Here is a 19,667-nt window from a genome sequence, read left to right as displayed (position 1 = left end):
AGGCGGCATGGGAGGCCCACCTCTGACCCTGTGGCTGGCTCAGAAAATTCCAAAGAAGGGAGTAATTTGCATAGAGAGGACAAAAGCCGTGTCGTCCCCCCCACACACACATACCATTAACATGCTGCTGTGTGTTTATGCATTAGCCCCACTCTGGGGGAGTAATCGTCTTTGGCTCCTAGAAAATCTGGATGTTAGACCTGAAAAACTTTGGGCCAGACTGAATCAGGGTCTTGAATTGTGGTGAATTTTCCAAAGTGACTCCACTGCATGAGGCCTTGTGGCTATCAGCCTCAGATGCCTCCAGAGACCCCTGTCTCTGTTAGTGCAGACCCTTTAAATAGCAGTGGTGATGAGCGAGGCTGGGTGTTCCTGGGGAAATGCCTGCATAACGCAAAAGCCTCTTGAATCTCTGCTCTAAAAGCTTTCTTTATTCTGAATGACATTCTGACCCACTGATAGAAGCCAATGAACTAAACTAATGAACTAAACAAAACTAATTTTGCCAGAAAAATATGTAGGTTACTAGATCTTAACCCTTCTGCCTTCATTTGTTCGCTCAGTTGTTAATAATTTGAATTGGGAATGACTGTTAGTCCACAAACTGAGGAGTGCAAGAAACAGTGCATTTTCCTGTATCAAATTAGTTTTGACTGTAAGCTTCTGCTCCCCTGGGGTAGCAGGAAAGTAACCTTGGTCAGGCTTGGATCTCTTTCGTACACCACTCTCCCAGGGGGTCATGCCAAGGTTCCAGACTCTGACTACATGTCACGAGGGCAGGAAAGCACCCTGGGTCATCTGTTCACACCGGTCCCTGCTGCTTCTGGGCCATTTTGAGGCTGGGGAGGATGCTTTGTCACAGCCAGGAGACCAAGCTCAGCATCTGGCCATTGTCTTGGGGCTCCGGCACACATCTAGGGGTGCTGCCAGGGAGCAGGTATGGCCTTCAGCTGCTCTGAGTCTCACACTCACTCTCCTCTAAGAATCTCCTCTTAGTATGTAGGGGGGTGGGGGTGGGAGGGTGTTTCTCTCTTCTCAAACCCTTTCCTCCTTAAGGAAGCCCAATCACAGCCTCCCTGAAGCAGAGAAGCCAGAACCCTCTCCCCACGTGCATGAGGAGAGTTCAGAGAGAAAACATCGAGGAAGCCTCCTAGCCAGTAACTCTCCAAGTGCTGGCTGCAGCAGGCGGTGTGCAGGGCTCTGCCTCCTGTGAGGTCACCGAGCAGCGGTCGCCTGTGGGCAGAGCCCCGCTTTGAGGCATCACCTGCGCTTCCTCATGGCTGCTGATTTATGGGTGGCTGTACCTGCCCCTAACTGGCAGGAGTTTGAGGCATTTGTTGTTTGGATGTTTCCAAAGCCAGTTTGTAAACCTGTTTACTCCAGAAGAGTAGCCTTCAAACTCTTAAGCATTTCTATAAATCTTATTGAATTTATAAAAGTAGGGGGGAAAGATTTCCTTTTCCCTTTTCTGGCAGTGGATAATTTAGTTCTGCCAATATTCCTGCCGAGAAACTTACCTACCTGGCCCACACACATGCACTTTTACCCTCAGAATTCTCAGTGACTAGACTAATTGTGAGTGCATCCAGTTTCAATGCTTCCTTTTGCCATTGTTGTAGATGCTACCTTGGCCACAGCACAACTAATGCATTAAAAAATAAAAACATTTTGGAAGTATATATTTAGGATTAAATCAAGGGGAGTGCTATAGAAGATGGCAAAGCTTGCACAAAGCATTAATAAAAACTATGTGGTCTTGGGCAATCAGCATATTACGTAGGAACTGTGAATGCCTCTTCATCTAGAATTTCAGTACAAGCTGTGCATAAAATATTTACACAGCACAGTGCTGCTTCACCCCTGACAAAAGCATAGGTTCGGGTGTATGCTGTTACTACAGACATCACTACGTGTAAGCAGCTGAAGCACCTTTAAGGGTATTTGGAATGTTAGAAAGTAAAGTGTCTGTCACGGGGTTCAGTTAATAGTGACTGATGAAGTGGCCTTGGTTCCTAAACAGAAATGTGTATCTTGTTGCCAGAATGGCACTTAATAGTAAAGCCACATCATAGAGGAGGGAGAAGAAGAGAGGTCACTAATGTGAAATTTAAAGGAATGGATGGTGTAGAAGCTAGTAACCTGGTTTACTGTTGGTGCAAGGGCTGGAGTAGTCCCCGCGATGACTTTTAAGAAAGAAGTGTTCCTAAAAACACAGCTGAGAATAATTCTGTTACCAAGCCTTTTTTAGGATCAATGCAGAGCTCATCTGTAAAATAAAAATCTAATTGTTACTTTACTAACTATGCATGCGTATTACATCTCATCTGTAAAAGAGGACTGATAACACCTGCCTAATGGGCTCATTGTAAGGATCAAAAGAATAAGGCACCTCAGTAAGTACTGAATAAGAAACAGCATTTTTAGTTTGTTTTTTGAGTTTTTGCTTGCTTTAACAATAATTACTTCCATTCATGACTTTACCTGTATTTTCTTTAATCCTCGAAGTAGACCAGTGAAGTAGTGGTATTTCCATTTTAGAGATAAAATTAAAAATCGGAACTATTTGCGACACGTGTCAAAGTTCATACATAGTATCCTTATGTGAGGATGCCTCTGTATCCTTGTGGTAGAGGTCCTTTCTGGCTCTAATAGGCTGGAATTGGTTGGTTTTGTTCCTGATAGCCAAAGGTTCCCAATTAGTATACCATCTTCTTTGCATTATTAGGGTACCAAGTTAATAATATCCTTCATAGATGAAGAGATGCTACAAATGAATAATATGAACACTGTAGCAGAAAAACAAAGGGCATATACAATAAGTGCAGAAAAGTAAAAAAATGTTCAACCTCAGAGATATGCTAATACAAGTGAACTTTTGGAATCTATAAGATAGGATAATTTAAAAATTAATACTACCCAGTTTTAGAGGGAATATGGAGAAATGTACCACTTATATACCACTCATATACCACTAGAGCACAAATTGGGTGAAACATCCTGTAGGACAAGCTGTCAACAATATCAAATGCATATTTTTTTCATACGTTTGACCCATGACTTTATCCCTAGCAAATACTTAATGGTGTGTTTGAGGATATCCATCTCAGCTTTATCTACATAATCAAAAATTGGAAGTGACTTAAATGCTTCAGGGGGGTTTATTAAAATTGATTATTGTACATTCATTAAAAATAAAGGCATAGGGCTTCCCTGGTGGCGCAGTGGTTGAGAGTCCGCCTGCCGATGCAGGGGACACGGGTTCGTGCCCCGGTCCGGGAAGGTCCCACGTGCCGCGGAGCGGCTGGGCCCATGAGCCATGGCCGCTGAGCCTGCGCATCTGGAGCCTGTGCTCCGTGACGGGAGAGGCCCCAATAGTGAGAGGCCCGTGTACTGCAAAAAAAAAAATAAAATAAAATAAAGGCATAGAAGGCTAATAAGTGCCACAACACTTCCATCAAAATAAAAATAAATGGGAAAAGTAGGTTACAAATAATGCCTAGAATTCACTTTTAGTAAAAATGACATATGCTTACACATTTGTTTATTATGTCTATGGATGTGTGATGCAGGCTACCAAAGTAGAAGGAAAAGTCAAAAATGCTAATGATGCTTATTTTTTTCTTTATTCATATTGGATTGTTGTAAACTTTTGGTAAAGAACAAGCACTACTTTGAAGGAAGAAAAAGCATTTAAAGTTATCTTTTGACAATTCGGATCTATTATGTAGGTTACCCAGAGGTAGTAATGTGGTATCTGACCTGAATCTGGATTTTTGCTCTGTTGATCAGATACATTTCAGTGTCTATTTTCTTTTTCTTTGTTAAATAAATATCATTTACCTAGAGCAGGAAAATATAATTTAGATGTTCACACTTGATAGCATATAGCTGTTGAATGGTTCCGCAAGGTCACTTAGAGAACCAAAACCAGGCACACAAGGGTGATGTCAGGAGAGAGAGGTTGGAAGGGTTTCCATTAAATTATTTTCAGTAGTCAAGGTCTGTGCATATGGAAAGGCAAGGAGCAAGGGAATAATCGTGAGAGTTTTTATCAGGCTGGTAAGTAAACTTCAGGGTAGAGAAAGACCAGCATTTGGCTTGATAACCACAGTTCTTAACAGGAAAGTCTCAGCTTGTCTCCATTTGCCCTCCTGTCTTCTTTTCAGTCCCCTGCAGTCCACATCCTGGACCAGCCCTATGGAAAATTGTCCTCAGGGGTCACCAGTGACCTCCTTACTAATTGTTACATCCAGTGACACCTTGTTAGTTCCCATCCACAGCGCTTGAAGTCCCTTATCTTTCTTTGGGTTGATGTGCCTCTCCACCCCCATGGTTATCCTCCTGCCTCTGTAAACACTCTTGGTCTCCTTCATTGGTTCTTCTTCCTCCATCTCCCTGAACCTTCACTGTGTCTTCTACTAACTCCCCTTAGAACCTTTGTTTAGTCCTAGTGGTTCAACCATCATCTTTTTTGAGGTAAAAGTCTAGCAGCCAGTCTTTCCTTACTGTGAGTCATTCCTGCTGCTCCTTGGAGTTTGGTCATAAAATGGTTTTTGGAATTAGAATGTGTTGGCTTTGACTCAAAATCTACAGACATTGGAGATACTTAGAAGTCATCTCTTGCTCTAGGAGCAGGCCCCTGGATTGTCTATGAATGGCCTACTTATTGATGATGGAATAATCTCCTTGTGTGAGCCTCTCCACACAAACAAAAATAGTGGAGTTAACAACCGAATCTTGGGTCAAGGCACAAAGGCTTATGAATTTCAAAGAGCATTTGTAGAGCTGATGCAAAAAATACCAGGTTTGTCAAAACTTTGATGTAGTCCGTGCCAAAATGACAAACTAAAAATAATCAGAATAGTCGCTTTCCAGCTGGAGAGCTAAGCTCAGTAAACTAGAAACAATGGCCAGTACCATTGAGACACTGTGTGAGTTAAATTATCTGGAAGGTGGGATCGCCGAGTCTGTGAACTCGAGATAGGCCTTGACAGAGGGGTTAAGAAAAGCTGTATCTTGCACGGGGAATGATAGTTGCAAAATCAGGGTGTAGGAGTATGTGTTCTTTGGAACACAATAAGACGTACCTGACTAAGACAGAAGGTGTTTGTTGGAAGCCGGAGGAAGATAAGATAAAGTAGGGCCAGATTATGGAAGAGCCTGAAAGTCAGCAAAGGCGTTTACATTTAATGGAAGAGAAATGTATTACCACTGTGGAAATGGATGTAGGAGAACACTAGATTTGGAGATGAGAAGAACAAAGAACTTTAGAGCTGGAGGTATCCTGTATGGTGGGGTGGGAATGACTGATGTTTGTTGTACATGCTGTATGTCAGGTGCAAGATCTCATAGTTCTTATTTTAACAGCAACCTTAGAGGTAGATGATATCATTCGCATTTTATGTATAATAAATGAGCTCTGAGGAAATATAATTTGTCAGAGTTTTTAGAGTGATTGGGCCAGGATTCAGCACATCTGACTTCAAAGCACAATGAGGATGGAGAACATTGAAATCAGTTCTTGATTTTACAGTTAAGAAAACTGAGACCCAGGAGATAGGGGACTACCCAAGGTTACCCACGTAATGGAATGAAAGCAATTGGATGGGTAGTGTTCTGCAGAGAGAGGCCAGGTTAGAGGCTGCTGTTGTACACAGGTGGGGGTACCAGAGAATTTGGTACTAGTGGAGACATAGGAGTGAAAAAAAAAGTAGAGAGCAGTAGGACGGACATTCAAGGGAAAGTGGCAGTGGACTGAGGCAATGATGGAGAAGGCTGACGTGAAAACAATCCCAAAATTTTAATCCAGGGGAACTGCCACTCACAAAGAAAATCCTCCGTGGAGCTAGTTTTCAGAGAAAGGCCATGTATTTCTTATGGGCTTGTCTGATTCTGAAATGACAAAGATACCAAATATAAAAATTGATGGTATTCATGAGCTGACTTATGTACATATTGATGGATACATGGAGAGCAGTAATGGAAGTGAAGGTGAAAGGATGTGAGGAACCAGCCCTTTTCTTTGAACTGGTGGTGAGACACCCTAGAGCTAATGAGTAACTTTTATCTAAAGCAAAGGAGACTCACGTTTGCATGATATCCTAGGTTCTTTTTTATTCTGGTCTGCACCTTCCACCCCCAACTGGAGAATGACTTAACCATAATAAACTGCATAGCTGTCTCTAGTAATTGATTCCCTCTCTCCTGTTGGAAAGGAGTATTGCCCCATCACATTTCCCTCAATGAGACTCTTTTTTTCTTTCAGGATGATTGTCACTGTACTGGATGGACTGCTGAGCTATTGAATTACTTCTGTCTTTTGACCACACTAGGAAATTGTCCATGGAGTTGAGATATTTATTGCAGTAATTTCTGGCCTTACATACTTAGGTAAGGTATACTTTTTTCCATATAACTATCATGAAGTTGTCATGCTTTTCTTCTTTAACTTTGCTTTTTAAGAGACATTAATCTGTTTTTCTTCTACCTTTTATGCTCTATTAATCACTTCAGAGTGCTCTTAATCTTCAAGTATATGAGTGCAGAAAAGACTTTTATGTAATGAAATACGAGCAAGCTGTTTGAAGAATAAAGGGGGAAATGTATTACTCTTCAGATTAAATCAATAAAAGTACCCCATTTCCTTAAACAGAAGATGCATAGACTGGATTATACTAGAGAAACTTAATAAATTGAAAGGAGTATTTATTATTAAGTCTACCTGAAAAAATGAAGATACTTAAGTATTAATATATTGCTGGCTTTATTCAAGTAAAGAAAATTTGGAAAATACAGGGAATTTAAAAGAAAAAAATGTGTTATTTCACTTCCAGAGATAACCAGTGTTAAAATTTTACTGCATTATTTATAATATTTGTTTTTACAAATATTTGTAATGGGGTGTGTGTGTCGTATGTGTTAACTTGCTATATTTTTGCAAATGAGAAACATTTATCCCATGCTTGCTACATGCCAGGCTCTGTACCAGCTTTGTACCAACTCCTTTACATACATTAATTTATTAATTCTCACAACTCTATGAGGTTGGTGCTTTCTTATCCCCATCTGTACACAAGAAAACTAAAGCTCAGAAAAATTAAATAACTTGCCCATGCTCACATAGCTGGTAAACCCACTCAGAACTTGAACCAGTCAGATGCCAAAGCCCATACCAACAGGCTTTTTTACATACTTCTTTTCCTTGACAATGTGCTTATACCTTTTTTCCTGAAGCATCATTTTACATGACTATATGGTGTTCACTTATGTGGGTACGCAATTGTTTCTCTACCCCATCTCCTTTTGTTGGACATTTATTTGTTTTTCTTGATTTAGTTTTAGAAACAGCATTGTAATAATATCTTTTGTGCACATCTATCATTATCTCTCTAGGGCAGATTGCTGCGAGTGGCATTGCTGAGTCAGCCACAGTGTGGGAATGTATCCTTCAGTGTTCAATGCATTCTTCTAATTGCCTTCTCGAAAGGTTGTACCAGTTTGTATTCCCACTAGCAGAATATGGAAGTGCCTGATGACCCTAAGCCTTCAATGACATTGGTAGTTGGCAATTGAATAATTTTGTTTGCCTTCTTAAAAGAGTCCAGGTGTCCTTGGTCAGGTCCATCTTCTTGCCTCTAACCCTCTAGAGCCATAGCCTCCTGACTGGTTTCTGTGTCTCCACTGTAGACCTCATTTTGTCACTAAAGGAACTGCAGGACAATGGATAAGAGCATGGGCTCTAGAGGTAGATGCCTGGGTTCAAATCATGGCAGTACTGCTCTGCCTTAGTTTCCCCATCAATAAAATGGAAATAATAATAAAGCCATTTCCTGTGGTGGTGCTAGGTGATAGTTGATATAAAGGATTCTAGAACAAGTGCATGACTCCTGGTATGTGCTCAGTAATTGTTGTCTACCGCTGTTGTCTTCCAGAAGTCCATGCTCATATAATTAAAAAACCATAGCTTATATGCAGTTGACCCTTGAACCACATGGGTTTGAACTGCGCGGGTCCACTTATGCACAGATTTTTTTCAGTAGTAAATACTACAGTACTACACGATCTGTGGCTGGTTGAATCTGTGGATGTGGAACTCTGGATACTGAGGAAGCCAGACATGGATGGAGGGCCGACTATAGATTTTTGACTGTGTGGAGGGTTGGCACCCCTAACTCCCGCGTTGTTCAGGGGTCAGCTATACTTGTTTTAAATTAAATATGATTATTACCAAATTAGTAATTCACAGCAAAAACTACATGGTGTTATTATATGTTAACACTGTGAGCAGTCTGAAGGTCACGAATAACCATCCCTGTCTCTGTTGATGATGCAAGGTCAGGGTACCGAGGGGAGAGTAGTAACAGGAATAACTGAAGTGTTAAAGAGCTTTATAAGCTCACAGAGAGAGCACTTTCACATGCATTATCTCGCTTGATCCTCACAACATAACTGTGACGGAGGTGGAGCCAGGTATCATTAACCTCTTTTTACAGAGGAGGAAACTGACTTGGAGGAATTAAGTGACTTGTTCACTTGAGGTCATGGAAATGGTCACTGGCAGAGCTGAATGTGCACTCTAGGCCTTCCGACTGTAAATCCTTACTCTTGTTACTTCGTGACATAACGATAGACTGAAGAGGTGCAGGTGTAGATACCGAGGTGTAGAAATGTACCAGAAAAGGAAGGAGCAAAGAGGGATGCCGCCTGGGAGGAGGAAGCAGATTTGGGATAAGGAACTTGGACATATTGAAAAGAAGGCAGGGACCCAGTGGGGAGGGAGGAGGGAAGGAAAGAGGGAGAGGGAGGGAGTGGGATCAGAAAGAGAAGGGAAAACTGAAGAGGCCAGGACTGCAGGACCCATAGGGCTGGCTGAGGAGCTGGAGGGAGGGGGGCTCCTTTGCAGCAAGCAGGGAGGAGGGAAGGAAGAGATGGAGGATAGAGACTCAGGTGCCTGGAGGTAGGAAGGAATATTTGAGAGGGCTGAAGACTTATGGCCTGAATATACCTCCTAAATAAAGAAGAAAGTATTCGTTGAGAATAAGAATGGTGGGTTTGGGGGTTTTGATTTGAGAAAGAGGAACTACTTAGAGTAGCCAAGGTGTGAAGTGGGCCAGGGAATTAGTAAAGGGCCACCAAAGACCTTTGCAGCACAAGAGACAGGACCCAGATAATGTTTAGGCACCAACTTGGCAGATTCTAGGACCCCCAGCAACCCTGCTCTAGGGGTGCTGAGAATGTACACTTGCCAGACAAGGATGTTTCTTTGTGAGCAAAGGGTAAGACAGGCACTGGCTCGACATTAGGAAAGGTAAATTCCTCAGTTGCCTATGGAATGAGAGGAAATCACACTCTACAATAATCCTCTTGTTTCCAAATACCACAGTGACCATCAGGCTGTGCTCTAGTCCTGGGGTACCCTTTGCTCAGAAGTACTGCATTTGTACACAGTTGTCCTTGGTGTAGGGTGTTTAATCAGTGGAGAAAGAAGAAGCACTAGTTCAGTTTTTGGTTCTGGAAACCTTTGTTAGGACTGTGCTTATAGTCAGAAAGATGAAGTAGGGAGATTAGATGGTTTCTTAATCTGTGAAATGAGGAGTTAGACTAGATAGATGCCTCCCAGTGTCCCTTTCTGCCACACCATTTTCTGATTCAACTTCAGTCTACACTGAGTCTTCTATCTATGACCTCCTTTACAAGACAGTTTAGCATTTCTATATTTTTATTTTATGGTGTCCTAGATATTTTTTTGCTTGGATACTTTGCTTAATATTAAAAGTAATGTATACTGACTGGTAGATAAATGAAAGATATATAGATAAAATAAAAGGACCTGTTGAAAATGCACAATCCTAGAGAGCCCAGAAATGAACCCACACACTTATGGTCAATTAATCTATGACAAAAGAGGCAAGAATATATAATGGAGAAAAGACAGTCTCTTCAATAAGTGGTGCTGAGAAAACTGGACAGCCACATGTAAAAGGATGAAATTAGAGTATTCTCTAACACCATATAAAAAAATATAAACTCAAAATGGCTTAAAGACCTAAATGTAAGGTTGGATACTATAAAACTCCTAGAGGAAAACATAGAACACTCTTTGACATAAATCATGGCAGTATCTTTTTGGATCCATCTTCTAAAGTAAAGGAAATAAAAGCAAAAGTAAACAAATGGGACCTAATTAAACTTAAGCTTTTGCACAGCAAAGGAAACCATTGACAAAACAAAAAGACAACTTACTGAATAGGAGAAAATATTTGCAAATGCTATGACCTATAAGGGATTAATATCCAGCATATATAAACAGCTCATACAACTCAACATCAAAAAAACAACCTAATTAAAAAATGGGCAGAGGAACTGAATAGACATTTTTCCAAAGAGGAATGCAGTTGGCCATCAGGCACATGAAAAGTTGCTCAACATTGGTAATCATCAGGGAAATGCAGATCAAAACCACAGTGAGGGCTTCCCTGGTGGCGCAGTGGTTGAGAGTCTGCCTGCTGATGCAGGGGACACGGGTTCATGCCCTGGTCCGGGAAGATCCCACATGCCGCGGAGCGGCTGGGCCCATGCGCCACAGCCGCTGAGCCTGCACGTCCAGAGCCTGTGCTCCGCAACGGGAGAGGCCACAACAGTGAGAGGCCCGCGTACCGCAAAAAAAAAAAAAAACAAAAAAAACCCACAGTGAGCTGTCACCTCACACCTGTCAGAATGACTGTCATCAAAAAGAAGACAAATAACAAATGTTGGCGAGGACGTGGAAAAATGGGAACCCTCTTACACTGTTGACGGGAATGTAAGTTGATGCAGCCACTGTGGAAAACAGTATGGAAGTTTCTCAAAAAATAGAACTACCATATGACCCAGGAATTTCACTCCTGGGTATAGATCTGAAAAAAAAAAAAAAAAAAAACACAAATTCGAAAAGATACTTGCACCCCAATGTTCATAGCAGCGTTATTTACAATTGCCAAGATATGGAAGCAACCTATGTGTACATCAACAGATGAATGGGTAAAGAAGATGTGACATATATACACAGTGGAATACTACTCAGTCATAAAAAAGAATGAAATTTTGCCATTTGCAGCAACATGGATGGATTTGGAGGGCATTATGCTAAGTAAAATAAGTCAGGCAGGGAATGATAAATACTATATCACTTATATGTAGAATCTAAAAAATATACAACAACCTAGTGAATATAACAGAAAAGAAGCAGACTCACAGATAAAGAGAGCAAACTAGTGGTTACTGGTTGGGGGAGGAGGGGCAATATTGAGGTGGGGGAGTGGGAGGTACAAACTATTGGGTGTAATGTAGGCTACAAGGATGTATTGTACAACATGGAGAATATAGCCAATATTTTGTAATAACTGTAAATAGAGCATAACCTTTAAAACTTGTATAAAAAATTAGAAAATAAAAATATTTTAAAACAGAAAGTGCACAGTCCTACCACCGTTACATCACTGCTGTTAATATTCTTCCAGAGGTTCTTCTATGTGTATATGCTTAAATAAGATTTTTAAATATAAATATGCAAGCTACTTTTCTCAGTTGGTATGTTGTAAACTTCTCTCCATGTCACTGTCATTGCTGCATAATTATTAAAGGTAGATAAAGAGTCTATTTTAGGAATGTATGTACTTAACAAATCTCCCTCTAGACACGTGTGTCAGTGCCTATGAGGATAACTATAATTTTGAGGCTACTCTTAATTATTCTTACTATAAAATCAGGAAAAAGGTCTCTGATCTATGTTACCTGAAAGACAACCAATTTACAATCCCACTGATATTATGCAAGGTTTTCTTTTCCCACACTCTTTTTAACATTAGATCATAGAATTTAAAAAACTTTATCCAGTTTTATGCACAGGTGAACATTTATCATATGTTTATAAGGCATTTGTATTTCTTCTTTTGTGAATATTGTGTTCATGTTCTTTTTTAAAGAAATTTATTTATTTATTTATTTTTTGCAGTACACGGGCCTCTCACTGTTGGGGCCTCTCCCGTCGTGGAGCACAGGCTCTGGACGCGCAGGCCCAGCAGCCATGGCTCACAGGCCCAGCCGCTCCACGGCATGTGGGATCCTCCCGGGCCGGGGCACGAACCCATGTCCCCTGCATCGGCAGGCGGACTCTCAACCACTGCGCCACCAGGGAAGCCCAAGAAATTTATTTTTATTTATTTTTGGCAGTGTTGGGTCTTCGTTGCTGTGCGTGGGCTTTCTCTAGTTGCGGCGAGCGGGGGCTACTCTTCATTGCGGTGTGTGGGCTTCTCATTGCGGTGGCTTCTCTTGGTGCAGAGCACGGGCTCTAGGCACGCGGGCTTCAGTAGTTGTGGCTTGCAGGCTCAGTAGTTGTGGCTTGCGGGCTCTAGAGCACAAGCTCAGTAGTTGTGGCGCATGGGCTTAGTTGCTCCACGGCATGTGGGACCTTCCCCGGACCAGGGATCGAACCCGTGTCCCCTGCATTGGCAGGCAGATTCTTAACCACTGTGCCACCAGGGAAGTCCTGTACAGTGTTTTTAAAAGTAGGTAAATATTTAATTTTAGGTGATTGAATCTTTTTTCTGTGGCTCCACATAGAGTAATTACGAAGCAAGAATGCCTTGGTATTATTCCCCCGAAGTCTGTTCTTCACATAACAGAATGATCTCTTTCAAGTATAATCACATCTTGGCACACCCCTGCCTGAGCTGGTCATGGCATTCTCCTTACCATGGCCTGCAAGGCCCGGCGTGATCCATCTTTGCCTGCTCTCTGACCTCACCTCTGTCACACTCGAACATTTTGTTCCAGCCCCACTGGCCTCCTTTGAATTCATGGAACCCGTCAGCTTCTTTCCTACTCCCAGGATTCTGCAGGCACTATTCCTTTGCTTGGAACGTGTCTTTTGCGTGTGTGTGCACACACACACACTTCACACACACACTTGCGCTCGTGCACCTTTCTTATGGCTGCCTCCTCGTCCAGAGAGCCAGTTCCCGAGAGAGTGCTCTGGAGCAGGCTGCTTGGGTTCCCCTGGCTTCCCTGTTCACTAGCTCTGCTTTCTTGGGCAGGTTACTTCACCTCTTCCTCACCTGTAATATGGGAATCATCATCGTAATAGTACATAACTCACCTTGTTGAGAGGATTAAGGGGGTTAATTCATGCACAGCTCTTAGAAAACTATCCTTTTCACAGGGTGCACATGAGTGGTTCGCTGTTATCATATTCCTCGTTCTTCAGGCGTCACCCTAAATTTCACCTCAGACAGAGTGCCTTCTTGTTCAGCATTGGTCTTTCCCTCTAGTATTCTCTATCTCATAATCCTGGGGTTTTTCTCCCTTTGAGCATGTATCAGTATGTAATTATTTTTTATTTGTTTTCTATTTCCTATTTCCTCCTCTAGCCTCTGACTCCATAGGGACAGGGGTTGTGTCTGTGTGGTCCACAGCCAGGTCTGTAATGCTTAGTACATAGTGTTTGCAGAATGAATGAATGAATAGCAACATCTCTAACCACAAGATTGCATAGAAATCTACCTATATTTTCTAATTGTAGTTTTATGGCTTTGTTCCACATTTTAAAATATTTCATCTGTATGAAACTTAGTTTGAAGTATGACTTGAGATATGAATGAAAATTAATTTTTTCCCTAATGAGTAGCCAATTGCTCTTTTTGTAATTCTTTTAAAGAGAACTCCAACCCAAACTACAGTCCTTAGGGACTCTGATGTTGTTTTCTGTTTCTTTCATTTGTTTTTCTCTCCTTGGGTAGTCCTTTTGCAAAAAGTAAATGCAGAAACTGTTCATAGACTTGAGCCAAATTCCTCATGAGAATACCGGCCCAGTATCAGGAAAGATTCTCCTGGGGTCACCTACCATAGCCTAGCTTCCAAGAGGAAGGAAGACATAATGTTACCAATTTAGGGACTTGTGCTATTTGCTCAATATCTAATGTTGTGAAACCTGCTAGAAATTTTGACAGTCTTGTTTTAGATATTGTGTCTGCCTTTAAAAAAAAAAAAAAACTATTGAAACCTGGAAACTTCAACTTTCCAATGACTAAATTACTTTTCCTTAGCTGTCTCTTGCATTTAGATGAGGGACGAAAATGCTTTGGCGGCACATGTATTTTGATTTTTGGTTTTGAAAGCTTAGTCACCATTCTTTTCCATATTTTAGCTCTTAAAATTAATTACAAAAATAATACATATCCATTGTCACATATTCAAGCCATAAAACGTGTACAGAAAAAAAAGACTCTTGCATCCCACCTTCTGATCCCACACCTTAATATAACCACTGCTGAGTTTATTGTATACCTTTTCAGCCTTTTTTATACTTAGTAAATATATTAGATCTTTACACACACACACACACACGCACACACGCACACACGCACACACCCCACACACTCATCTACTTGCATGCTTTTTCTGAACAATGTCTTAAAACCACTTTCTTATATACATCAGTGGGCTTTAAAAACACTTGAAGCCTTTGTTTTCTGGCTGGCAGCATCTTAGAGAAGTTACTCATTGATATTTTCCCAAGGCTTTGAACACCAAGCCTTTCTTAGTTTGTGGGAATCACTGGATGTAATCTTCCAGAGAGCAGGGGCTTGGGCACATTCATGAATGTAATATAATCTGATAATAATTTCCATCTCACTACAGAGGAAGAAATGGAGACTTATAAGGGAAGCCAATAGAGTGGGAAAGGAGAAAATTATTCCAAGTTCATGAAGGTGAACATGTAGCTAAATGTTTCACTGGGTTATATAACAAGTAGTTTGATTTCCAGGGAAAAAGGATGGCAGATGGCGTGCTGTCAGGTTGCGAAAATTTTCACAACTTTCTCTCTCTCCATTCTCTTCTGCCCCCACCCCTTTTTTTGGTCCATGAGAACAGAAGATAAATTTGGGGTGGAGTAGGGTAGAGAGCAGAGTGACTCACCAGGCTGTGCCCTTCACGCTGGCATTCGAAAGCATGCAGTTGGCTGCCCCAGGTTCTGATCTATGGCACTGCAGTCCAGAGAACTGTAAGGGTTTCTGTAAGTGATGGGGGCTCTGGACTTAGGCAGAATTGCACTTGTCAGGGTTTTTCACAGTGCCCACCTTATTACTCTAGAGAGGCAAGTTTCATTGCTTAAGGGGACAATTTACGGCAATGGGCTTATCTCCTTGTTTTAGCTCTTCATGTTTTTCTGCCTCTTAATAAAATGTGAAGTCACAAAGCAATTAAATGGTGGTATAGTTTTCTGGCAGGAGGTGGAGGACGGCTAACCAGGGGAAAAGGCTAACATGATTGACAGAGGCTGACTGTAGATTTACATTGGGGATAACTCGTTCTTCAAAACTTTATTCACTTTCTTGTGGGAATTATGGGGTAAATCATACACCAGGAGGATGGATGATTAAAAATGTAGGAGTTATGATTTCTTTTTTGCCTTTGTAAGTCTCTAAATCCTCCACCTTAACGTAGAGTTCTCATTTCAGGAACTCTTGATGAAATGATGGGAACCAGTCCTGCCAAGGATTAAAGAGAAGCAGAAACGCTTTAAAATCTTAAATTGTTAATAAGCTTGAGATTGTTTATATTTTGTAAAATATCTTAAGATCCAACAAACTGAAGTAGAGAATTAATCAAATCTACAAGTGTAGATATTTTTGAATATTCACATATATTGAATGGGGTTTTAACTGTTAGTTTCTGTAATTTTCGAAATAGCATTAGTAATGTTTAATAATGACACTTAAAATGAGGAAAATTTTGAAAAAAATTGAACGTAAAATTCTGGAGTTAAGATTCCCTGTCACTCTTACTCCAGCCTCCTTTAACATATAAAAGAACTTCTTTTGATTTAGCCATGTTGTATTGATGATGATCTGTTTATTCCAATTAAGAGAATTGACAAAGATGTAATAGTTCTTCATATCACCCTTTCTTGTTACAGAAACAGTTTGATTTTAAGAAGTTTTGAAAAGCTCCCTTTTGATTTGAAGTTTTCTTGTTTCCTAATAATCACAATGAAATGGCCAAAGCAAATAGCTTAAAGTAAAATGCAATTGTTGGTGCCTGTTGAGAAGGATTAACTAAGAGTTAATTTATGTGACCCAGAAAACAAGTAACTAAAAGGACAGTGCTTTTTCTGGTGTGAATTTCTATTGCTGTGAAAGCACTCTGGAGGGGACTTCCCACCACAAAAAGAAGAACCATCAAAGAATCAATTGTAAAGTGATTCTACTGCTGTTTAGGGTGTCTTTCCAAATATAATAGATTACTAGTGAGAAGATTTGTGCTGAGAGAATAGGAGAAATGCTAATTTTTAGAACTTGGTAAAATGGTAACAAGCAGCTTTTATACCAAATCAGTAAGTCTTTTGCAAGTTCCTCCCCAGGGTCCTGTGTATGAGCCATGGTTCAGTTTCCTCACCTGTAAAGGAGGGTGGGAATTCCTTAGATGTTCATTGCTGTAGATTAAGTTTGGAGAGAAAGGAGACTAAAGGCAACCAGGGCCATCTGTCCTCTCAGCTCTTACCCTAAAGCTGAACTAGGATGTGTCTCAGGCAATGGATCATTTTGCTGCCTTGGGGACAGTGCTTACTTACAGTCCCTGGTTTTTAGTAGGTTTTCTTTTCCCCTGGTGGCAGTCTTTTATCTAGAGTGTTCCACAGAGAGGCATCTGGATGCGGAAGATGCCCATCCACACTGGTATCAGTCTCGCTCTTCTGGGGTAAAGTAACTCAGTGGCAGTTGATGTTTTGGTCTTACCTACATATTATTAATTTTTTAAAAATAAATAAGTAAATTTATTTATTTATGGTTGCGTTGGGTCTTCATTGCTGCACGCGAGCTTTCTCTAGTTGTGGCGAGTGGGGGCTACTCTTCGTTGTGGTGCGGTGGCTTCTCTTGTTGCAGAGCACAGGTTCTAGGCATGCGGGCTTCAGTAGTTGAAGCATGCGGGCTCAGTAGTTGTGGCTCACAGGCTCTAGAGCGCAGGCTCAGTAGTTATGGCGCACGGGCTGAGTTGCTCTGCGGCATGCGGGATCTTCCTGGACCAGGGCTTGAACCCGTGTCCCCTGCACTGGCAGGAGGATTCTTAACCACTGTGCCACCAGGGAAGTCCCTTACCTACATATTGTTTTTAAAGTTGTATTTATCGTTAATGAGAGAAAACTCAAATGACAAAAAAATGAACAATTTAAAAATGAACAATTCAGTGGCATTTATTACATTCACAGTGTTGTTCAGCAGCCACCTCTATCTAGTTCCAAAACAGTTTCATTACCTCAAAAGATAACCCTATACCCATTAAGCAGTAACTCCCTGTTACCTCCTACCACTGCCCCTGGCAACCACTTCTATGCTTTCTGTCTCTATTAATTTACTGATTCTGGATATATCATGTAAATGGAACCATATAATATGTGACCTTTTGTGTCTGGCTTTCTTCACTTAGCATGTTTTTGAGGTTCATCCATGTTGTAGCAGGTCAACCATTTTATGGCTGAATAATGTATTCTATTGTATGGATATACCACAATTTGTTTATCCATTAATCGGTTGATGGACATTTGATTTCTTTCCACCTTTTGATTATTGTGAACAACACTGCTGCGAACATGGATGCATAAGTATTGGAGTCCATGTTTTCAATTTTTTGGGAGTATATACCTAGAGGTAGAATTGCTGGGTCATACGGTAATTCTATTTAACTTTTTGAGAAACTGCCCACCTGTTGTCCATAGCAGCGGAACCACTTATATTCCCACCAGCAATGCTTAAAGGTTCCAATTTCTCTACATCCTTGCCAACACTTATTTTTCCTTTTATTTTTCAAATTGTTCATTCTAGGTGTATAGAAACACTACTTATACATTATTTTACTTTTTAAAAAATTTAAAGTTAAAAAAATAATCTCTTCTGGTTATTTTAAAAATTAGTTAAGAACCCCACTGTTTCTCCAGATATTTCCTACAGTGGCTCCTCTTAAGTTTGATATATATCCTTCTATATATTTTCTATACATATATGTTCAAATATGCTTTCTTCCTTTGGATAGACTCATATACTTTGTCTATGTCTTAACTTATTTTTACTTAATTATAGATTATGAATACTTTGTCAGTATATCTAGATTGACCTTATCCCTCTTAAATGCTGCTGAGTACCCTTTTGTACAAATGTACTGTTTAGTTTAAAATTTTTCTTTTAATGAGCATTTAGTGTGTTTTCAGTTTCTTCTGTTATAAACATTGCAACAGTTAACAATCTTGTACCTTTGTCAATATATACTTCTATGAGTATGTCTCTAAGGTAAATTCCTGTGAGTAAAATTGCTTAGGCAAAAAATGTGCGCATATTATCTTTTGATGGACAGTAAGAGATCTTGTTTTTGTTTTTAATAACCTGTCTACTATGGGCATAGATGCTACCCACTGTTATCTAAGAACATCACAATGAGTAATTAAATGCTTGGAAAAAAAGGAGAAAAGAAGGATGTGACTCACCCTTTTTATTCCCATATAATGTAGTAACATATGTAGTAATCAAAACAGAATGTTAAGTAATAAAATCCTTTTGGGTATGTTTGTGAGCTATGTAAACAACATATTTTAAAATGCACCTTTAGTCTAATTTACTATTGTCAGGTGTGGAAGCAGCTATTAGCACGGAGGTGCCTCTTGGGCTTTTCTCTCTCTTGCCTTTTGTATGCCCCACCCCACTCCTAACATATCTTTCGTTATCCCCCCACCCATTGCTGGCAGTCATTTTTAGATAGCTTTGGATTTATGCCAAAAGATCTTTTGCTTGTTGACAGATTCTGTGAATACCCAGTGTTTTCTTGTTTAGCACCATCCTAGAAAGACCAGTTTGGGAATTTGCTAACATGTTCTAAAGTTAAAGACGTTGTTTTGTTCAGGACTAACTGAAAAGCTTAGCTAAACTCCAGAAGGAAGACCATATTCATTTGGGGGGAAGGTCACTGTGATATTCTTTGTGTCTGAGTCTCATCTCATACCTTTCTATGCTTGTCCATGGTTAACTCAATAAAGCAGAAGAAGATGCTTTCATAAAATACTCAGAGAAAACCAAACGGAAGTGAGGAATAAGGATACCACAGTTGCTTTCCTCATCCATCTGTTTTTTTAAACTTTTTATTTTGAAATAATTTTTGACTTGGAGAAAAGTTGCAGAAGATAGTACAGAGTTTATATATACCCTTCAACCAGATTCCCCTGATGTTAACATCTTACATAACCACAGTGTTCTTAACCAGTATCAGGAAACTTAAATTGATACGATACTTTTAGCTCAACTACAGACCTTATTAACATTACATCCAGTTTTCTACTAATGTCCTTTTTCTGTTCCAGGATCCATATTGCATTTAGTTGTTCTGTCTCTTTAGATTCATATAATTTGTGACAGTACCTCAGTTTTTCCTCGTCTTTCGTGATCTTCCTACTTTTGAGCAGTACTGGTCAGTTACTTTGTTCAATAATTCTGAGGTTTTCTGATGTTTACTTTGAGGTTACGTATGGATTTTGGGGAAGAATACCACAAAAGTGATTGTGGTTTTTTGGTGAGTGGTTATCTGATGTCAGTTTCTCTTATTACTGGTGATGCTAACCTTAATAATTTGATTCAGGTAGTATCTGTTGT

The 19,667-nt window shown here is 40.3% G+C and overlaps 1 protein-coding gene across 7 annotated transcripts in view; it reads left to right on the top strand.

Moving 5' to 3' along the window:
- Nucleotides 1-19,667, top strand: part of KANK1 (KN motif and ankyrin repeat domains 1) — a 193,853-nt gene that overhangs the window by 59,898 nt on the left and 114,288 nt on the right. For all 7 annotated transcript variants that reach the window (XM_033858139.2, XM_073806181.1, XM_033858142.2 and 4 more), the window contains exon 2: nt 6,266-6,390. The gene's annotated coding sequence lies outside the window, so the exon portion shown is untranslated. The remainder of the gene's footprint in view (nt 1-6,265; nt 6,391-19,667) is intronic.

Source organism: Tursiops truncatus, chromosome 6, assembly GCF_011762595.2.
Source record: "Tursiops truncatus isolate mTurTru1 chromosome 6, mTurTru1.mat.Y, whole genome shotgun sequence".
NCBI classification, from domain to species: domain Eukaryota; kingdom Metazoa; phylum Chordata; class Mammalia; order Artiodactyla; family Delphinidae; genus Tursiops; species Tursiops truncatus.
The sequence above is the reverse complement of the archived record's forward strand: the minus strand, read 5'-3'. Positions and strand labels throughout refer to the sequence as shown.